We start from the raw sequence: 7,054 nt of genomic DNA on the forward strand, positions 1-7,054 counted from the left end.
TCTTGGAGAAATCTTTAATAAATCTCCTATAAAACCCAGCATGACCAAGAACACTACGAATACCTTTAACGTCCCTCGGATAGGGCATCTTCTCAATTGCTTCAACTTTAGCTCTATCAACTTCAATACCTCTCTCAGAAATTTTATGTCCCAATACAATTCCTTCATTAACCATAAAGTGGCATTTCTCCCAATTAAGAACAAGGTTAGTTTTTTCACATCTCTGCAAAACTTTATCAAGGTTTCGCAAGCAACTATCAAAAGAATTCCCATAGACGGAAAAATCATCCATGAATACCTCTACAATACTTTCACAAAAACCATGAAAAATAGCAGACATGCATCTTTGAAAAGTAGCAGGAGCATTACATAAACCAAAAGGCATGCGTCTATAAGCATAAGTTCCATAGGGACAAGTAAAAGTGGTTTTCTCTTGATCTTTAGCTTTAACAGCAATTTGTGAAAACCCAGAATAACCATCAAGAAAGCAAAAATGAGTATTTTTAGACAATCTTTCTAGCATTTGATCAATAAATGGTAAAGGGTAATGATCCTTTTTAGTAACTTTATTAACTTTTCGAAAATCAATGCACATTCTATACCCTACAACTACTCTTTGAGGAATGAGCTCATCATTATCATTAGGCACAACATGATCATACCTCCTTTCTTGGGAACACAGTGCACAGGACTAACCCATCTACTATCAGCAATAGGATATATAATACCAGCTTCAAGGAGTCGTAATACCTCATTCCTTACCACTTCCTTCATCTTTGGAATTAGACGACGCTGAGGTTCAACAACAGGCTTTGCATCATCTTCCATATTAATAGCATGTTGGCAAATAGAAGGAGAAATCCCCTTCAAATCATCAAGAGTGTAACCAATAGCGCCTCGATGCTTCTTCAATATTTCCAATAACCTTTCTTCCTCAATCTCTGAAAGCTTAGAACTAATAATAACAGGATATATTTTCTTATCATCAATATGAGCATATTTAAAATTATCAGGTAAAGGCTTTAAATCAAAAACAGGATCTTCCTTTGGTGGCGGTGTTGTACCCAAATCTTCCACCGGTAAATCATGCTTGAGAATAGGTTGGCGAAGAAAAATTTCCTCAAGCTCATCTCTTTCTTTCCTAAAAATTTCGCTCTCGCTATCCTCTAAATGTTGCTGCAAAGGATTATTAGGAACAAGAACAATAGATGCACATTGCTCCATTTTAATATCATTACTAGGCAAATCAGCTTTATAAGGAGTTTTAGTAAATTTAGAGAAGTTAAACTCATAAGATTCACCAGCAAATTTAGTCAAAATTTTCTCTTTGTTGCAATCTATAATAGCTCCACAAGTATTTAGAAACGGTCTACCAAAAATAATAGGACAATAATCACTAGCAGCAGAACCAAGTACCAAAAAGTCAGCAGGATATTTAATCTTACCGCATAAAACTTCCACATCTCGAACAATACCAATTGGAGAAATAGTTTCTCTATTAGCCAGCTGAATAACCACATCAATATCTTCAAGTTCACAAGAATCAATTTCGTGCATAATCTCCGTGTAAAGCTCATACGGAATAGCACTAACACTTGCACCAATATCACATAATCCATAATAGCAATGATCACCAATTCTAACAGACATCATAGGAACACTAGCTTGTTTGGGTTTATTAGGATGTGAAACAATATTAGAAGCATCTTCACAGAAAATAATATGACCATCCTCCACATTTTCAGTCACAAGATCTTTAACTATTGCAACAGCAGGTTCAATTTTTATTTGTTCTTCAGGTTCTACAGGTTTCTTTTCACTTTTATGAACCGCACTATTTATAACAGAGTACTCTTTCATTTTGGCAGGGAAAGGAGTTTTTTCAATATAAGCTTCAGGAATAACATTATCAGCAGTTTCAACCACTACACATTTATTAATAGATGAATCAATTTTATCTTTATACGGTTCATGATACTTATCAAAATTCTTCTTTGGCAATTCATAATGAGAGGCAAAAGCTTTATAAAGATTTACAGCAACTTGAGAATCAAGACCATATGTAGCACTCATATTACGAAATTTATCAGTATCCATAAAAGCTTCAATGCATTTATAATCATAAATTATACGATTCTCTATCCTTGTCGTTCTCCCAACCTTCAGTATTTTCTTGGATTCGATCAAGAAGGTCCCTTTTAAACTCTTCCTTGTTGCGTGTAAATGATCCAAAACAAGAAGTATCCAGCAAGGTCTTGTCTTGAAAAGAATGTCTTGCGTAGAAATTATCAATAATAACATTACCAGGAAGCTCATGAATGGGGCATTTGAGCATTAAAGACTTCAATCTCCCCCAAGCTTGGGCAATACTCTCTCCATCATGAGGCCAAAAATTATATATGCGATTCCGATCCTTATGAATTTCACTTGGAGGATAGAACTTAGAATAAAACCGGGGCACAATATCATTCCATTCAAGAGAATCCCCATTATCCAGTAATTTATACCAATGCGCCGCCTTACCGGACAGCGATAAAGAGAATAGTTTCTTCCTCACTTCATCCATAGCAATACCTGCACATTTGAATAACCCGCATAATTCATGCAAAAACAGTAAATGATCACCGGGGTGGACAGTTCCATCCCCTTCATAGCGGTTATCCATTACACGTTCAATAATTTTCATAGGTATTTTATATGGTATTACTTCCTCACCTGGCGCTTCATCCACTACCGTTGCAGTAGTAGTAGATTTCCCAAATAGAAAATGAAGAGAAGATCTCTCCATAATGACTTATAGCAGCAGGCAGAAATAAAATCAGCACAACAGTAAAGGTTTTCCTTACCAATTCCACTTACCAATAGCGCTTCACTCCCGGGAACGGCGCCAGAAAATAGTCTTGATGACCCACAAGTATAGGGGGTGTATCGTAGTATCTTCGATAAGTAAGAATGTCGATCCCAACGAGGAGCAGAAGGTGTTGACAAGCAGTTTCGATGAAGGATTCACTGTAAATGCTCACAGACAAGTATTCAGGGGGGTTTGATGTAACAGTTGAATAAAGTACGAGTATGTAAAGTGCGAGAGTAATAATTGCAGCGAGTGGCCCAATCCTTTTTAGCACAAAGGACAAGCCGGTTTGTTTACTTATAATGACCAAACGTTCTCGAGGACACACGGGATTTTAGTCTAGTGCTTTCGCTACATACGGCTAAATAATCTTCATTGTTGTGATAAGTGTTGTGTGGGTGAACCTATGCTAATGTACCGCCCTTCCTAGGACTAATACATACTTGTGATTATACCCCTTGCAAGCATCCGCAACTACAAGAAAGTAATTAAGAATAAATCTAACCATAGCCTTAAACTCTGAGATCCTGCGATCCCTCCTGCATCGATATACCAACGGGGGTTTAGGTTTCTGTCACTCCGGCAACCCCGCAATTAGCAAACGAATACAAGATGCATTCCCCTAGGCCCATAAATGGTGAAGTGTCATGTAGTCGACGTTCACATGACACCACTAGAAGAATAACACCACAACTTAAATATCACACCATTGAATATTACTCAACCATAGTTCACTACTAACATTTAGACTTCACCCATGTCCTCAAGAACTAAACGAACTACTCACGAGACATCATATGGAACATGATCAGAGGTGATATGATGATGAATAACAATCTGAACATAAACTTGGTTCAATGGTTTCACTCAATAGCATCAACAACAAGTAGAAATCGATACCGGGAGAGTTTCCCCTATCAAACAATCAAGATCAAACCCAAATTGCTACGGCGGTGACGGTGTCCAGCGGTGATGACGGCGGTGATGATGGTGGAGATGATGATGATGGTGATGGCGATGATGTCCAGCTCGATGACGGTGACGATGGCGTCGATTTCCCCCTCCCGGAGGGAATTTCCCCAGCGGATTCCTGCCCGCCGGAGAGCTCTTTTCTCTCTGGTGTTCTCCGCCCCGCAGAGGCGGCTGTAACTCTTCGCGAGGTACCCTCTGTGGCTTAGGTCTTCGGGACGAAGGGTTTGGCGAAGAAAAGGAGGCGAAAAGGGTCGTGGGCCCCCCAGACCACAGGCCGGCGCGGCCAGGGCTTGGGCCGCGCCGCCCTAGGGTGTGGGCCCACCCTGGCTGCTCCTGGCTCCCCCTTCTGGCTTCCTTCGTCATCTTGAAAAATAGGATTTTTGGTATAATTTCCTTCCAGAGTTGATCTTCCGAAATATTGCGTTCTGACGGTGCTTTTTCCAGCAGAATCCTGGCTCCGGTGTTCGATCCTCCAATAATGATGAAACATGCAAAATAGATGAAATAACATAAGTATTGTGTCCCAATATGAAATATATCAATGAATAACAGCAAATTATGATATAAAATAGTGATGCAAATTGGACGTATCAATGACCAACGCCGACGGTCCAGTTATGATGATGAAGGAGATCGTCTGGCTAGAGAAGCCAGAAGACATCGTCGGCATGATCGCGATGAGGAGGAGCACGAGCGCCGTGCCACGGACCAATCAAGGGAGCAAGATGACAACGCGAGACACTGGGACTGCCCCTTCTTCAGACACTGCTGGGATTCAGGAATGAGCCGATTGCCCACAATCGGCAATTGCCCAGAATGCAACAAGAAGAAGAAGGAGGCAGCCAACGTGTCTGTATTCAAGCGCTTAGGGCCTCTCCCGCCACAAAGCAAACGCGCTGAGTCCCCTCGATGGGCAGATCTCGAGGATTCCGAAGACGAGGGACAAGAAGAAGAAGAAGACAGGTACCACCGTCCAAGGTGGTGCCCTGACGGACTCAGCCGTTCACAAGAGCGCAGGGTTCAGCGATTGCGCGGCCTGGAGGAAGCTGAAAGGTTATACCTGCATACGCTAAGGAAGGCACGGCCTGATCTGGCTGCAAAAGTTCAGCAAACCCTGGATAAAGAGGGTCGTCCACGGAGAATGGAGTGGCGTCCCAAGCAAAAGAAAGCCGATGATGAAACATCGGCTGGCACAAACGTGGTGCTCGTCCTTCCGACGGAGCTTAGTGCTCCACGATTATACGATGCACTCAAGGTGGACGACGGCAAGCGCATAAAGTCAGAGGTTGGGTTGGTTTTATCCAGCCTGACCGAGTAGCAAGAACACACCAATGAGCAAACAAGGCGAGGCTGATCCTTGTGATCGGCCCCAAAAATTATGAAGGGACATTACAGAACCTTCAGTCAGCGCTCCAATGGATATGGAGGCCGATTCCAGCAATCGGCCAAAATTATCTTCACCGCATATTCAGCACATGTTTTGCTTGTGTTCAGCAACGATCCACTGGGCAGTGGCCACGTCGGCAGATGAAAGTCAGCATGAATCCTTACGGAGCCGACGTGCAAGTGCAGTGCCCTGACTAACCATAGAAGCCGATATCTGCAATCATTTGGCAGATTCGGCTCGGGGGGCATACAGTCAGATGAACATGTGCAGATAAATGTGCGTAAACATGCGTGCAGTGAAACATTGGGGGCCGATTAAGAAAAATCGGCCAAATAAAAACAAATTTTCGCAAGAAGCGAAGCCGATGCGCAGCCATCGACTTTAGTACAGTTACACAAGACCAAGACCTACTGGCTATGTGCTCAAGGTTTACATCAACGTCGACGTTCAGTAGAAGAAAGCTGATCAGCGACCGGTGCATCCTTACCGGGCTCGGGGGGCAGCTCGCCTTAAAAATTCTCTGGAGAGCCGATTTTGATAGAATCGGCTGATTTTGCATTACGATTCGGAGGCCGATGGTGGCACATGTGGTTGGCTCACTACTGTTCTCGCCTTGATGAAGGCTCGGGGGGCAACGGACTGCATGGATATTTGGTTCTTAAGAAACCGATTGGAGTTGCATCGACTGATCCTGCATCGTGATCCTCTCTGGAAGCAGTTCCGATCGCGAAAGAAGATTGCTGAAGCTATGAAGAGGAATCAGGAAAGGAGGCCGTCGGCTCTTACAGATTTTGGACTGTCCTGTCGCTGCAAAGGGATTGGATTCTCAAAATAGCCGATGAGCAGTCATCGGCTAAGGGATTGCGAAGAATTGTGGTCAGATATCGAATCGCAGCCTGAAATTGAGAAGTGCTTGACCGATGGGCTAATCGACATGAGAGTCCGGCTTCACGGGCGTCCAAAAGAAAAGAAATCCGATACGTTGCTATCGGTCTTGGCGAGACAGGCGGAAGGAATGAAATTGGATTGATTGAAAGAACAATTTCATTAATTCAAAGGAGCGGCTTTACAAGAAAGAGCCGATGGCTCTCAAAAGGGGGATCTGGTGCCTAGTGCACTGCTACTACTAGTCCTATTCTACTAGTCGTCGCTGTCCTCGTCATCACCGCCGTCGATGTCGTCGGCGCTGCTCCCAGGGTGCTCCTCGTCGCTGCTGCCCCAGCCCGTGGCCGGAGCCTCTTCCTCCTCGTCGTCATCATCATCCTCGCTGTCCGCCCAGGAGCGGAAGCGCTTGGTTGGCGGGTACCCGGCGGAAGAGGAAGATTCATCTTCCTCCTCCTCTTCTCCTTCTTCGTCGTCATCTTCGTCCTCGCTGTCCGCCCACATGCGGGAGCGCTTCTTCGGCGGGAGCTTGGCGGAGGGGGAGGCCTTGGCCTTCGCTACTTCTCCTTCTTTCTTCTCATTGGCGGAGGAAAGGGGGTTCACCTCGGAGTGAAGGCTGTCCTCGTTCTTCTTCTTCGGCGAGGATTGGGGGAAGAGGCTTGAGAAGGAAGAGGAAGAGGAAGACATGGCTGAGGGAGAAGAGGGTTTTTTGGGTGCCGATGGCTGGAACAGAGGAAGGGGATGAAAAGAGCTAATCGATCGGCACGGTTAAATAATGGGAGCTTGGTGGAAATTTAACGCCATTACAGTTTCCAAGGAGGCAGTGCCCAAGGACAACGGTCAAATCACGTAGAACAGTTGAGAAGACAGGGCATCATGATGAAGAATGCTGCGACGGTTCTGCTCTGCCACGACATGACCCGACGATAGAAAGCGTAATGATTTTGGAAATGTCATTTCCA

Source organism: Lolium perenne, chromosome 3 (assembly GCF_019359855.2).
Source record: "Lolium perenne isolate Kyuss_39 chromosome 3, Kyuss_2.0, whole genome shotgun sequence".
Classification (NCBI taxonomy): domain Eukaryota; kingdom Viridiplantae; phylum Streptophyta; class Magnoliopsida; order Poales; family Poaceae; genus Lolium; species Lolium perenne.